Genomic DNA, 956 nt, shown 5'->3' with positions numbered 1-956 from the left:
AAAAAAAAAAGGAAGAAGAGGAAGCAGAGGGCAGAAGTGCAGAAAACAGAAAGAAAAAAAAAGAACAGTAAGAGGAGAGGAGGAGGATAAGGAGAAAGAAGAGGGAGAGGAGGAGGAAGATAAGGAGAAAGAAGAGAGAGAAGAGGAGGAAGATAAGGAGAAAGAAGAGGGAGAGGAGGAGGAAAATAAAGAGAAAAGGAAGAGAAGGAAGAAGAAAAGAACAAAAAGAGAAAGGGAGGAGGAAGAGGAGGAGGAAGAATGAGGAGGAGAAAGAATGAGAAGGAAGAATGAGGAGAAGGAAAAAGAGGTGTTTCTGGAGGAGGAGGAAGGGGAGGAGGAGGAGGGGGAGGATGCTCCAGGCTGTAGATGAACCTGCCCATCATTGAGCAGCTGGAGAACCTCAGGAAAACCAGGGGAACTGTGGCTGGAGCTGGCGTGGGCTGGGGAATGACACCGAGAGTAGTTCGGGCCGTCGCCCTGCCCCGCGGTACCCAGCACGAGCTCTCCGGTCAGAACAGGAAAACGCGGAGCGACTGGGTTCGGGGACAGCGCGGAGATGAGGCCTTTGTGCCGCCGCCTGCAGGCAGAGGGACTCGGAGATCAGGCTGCAGAAACAGAAGGCAGACAGGAAGGAGGAGGAACCCAAGGAGCCTTGTGGCTTCGTGTCCCACCCTCCTGCCCTTGGCCCGCGTGTCTGGAGCCAGCCCCACCGCGCCCGCATTTCCTCCTGCAGGACCCTTGGCCCTGGGTCTGCAGCGGGTCCTGCGGAGCTTCCTCCCCTCAGGCAGCCTGTCTCCCCCTGGCCACTCCCGCGGGTGAGTGGGTTACCTGTTCCCAGTGATTTTTATTCACTTTGCTCTCTCCCGCCTCATGTTCCCCATTCTCCTGCCTCAGTTGTGTGACCTTGAGCAAATTTCTCAACCTCCCTGTACATCTTTTTTTTTTTTTTTTTTTTT

The 956-nt window shown here is 54.3% G+C and overlaps 1 protein-coding gene across 1 annotated transcript in view; it reads right to left on the bottom strand.

Moving 5' to 3' along the window:
• TNFRSF9 (tumor necrosis factor receptor superfamily, member 9) overlaps nucleotides 1-956 on the bottom strand; it is a 28,254-nt gene that overhangs the window by 26,681 nt on the left and 617 nt on the right. The window lies entirely within an intron of this gene.

The sequence above is a fragment of the Colobus angolensis genome, unplaced genomic scaffold (assembly GCF_000951035.1).
Source record: "Colobus angolensis palliatus isolate OR3802 unplaced genomic scaffold, Cang.pa_1.0 Scaffold170, whole genome shotgun sequence".
Taxonomy (NCBI): domain Eukaryota; kingdom Metazoa; phylum Chordata; class Mammalia; order Primates; family Cercopithecidae; genus Colobus; species Colobus angolensis.
This window is presented reverse-complemented; position numbering and strand designations above follow the sequence as displayed.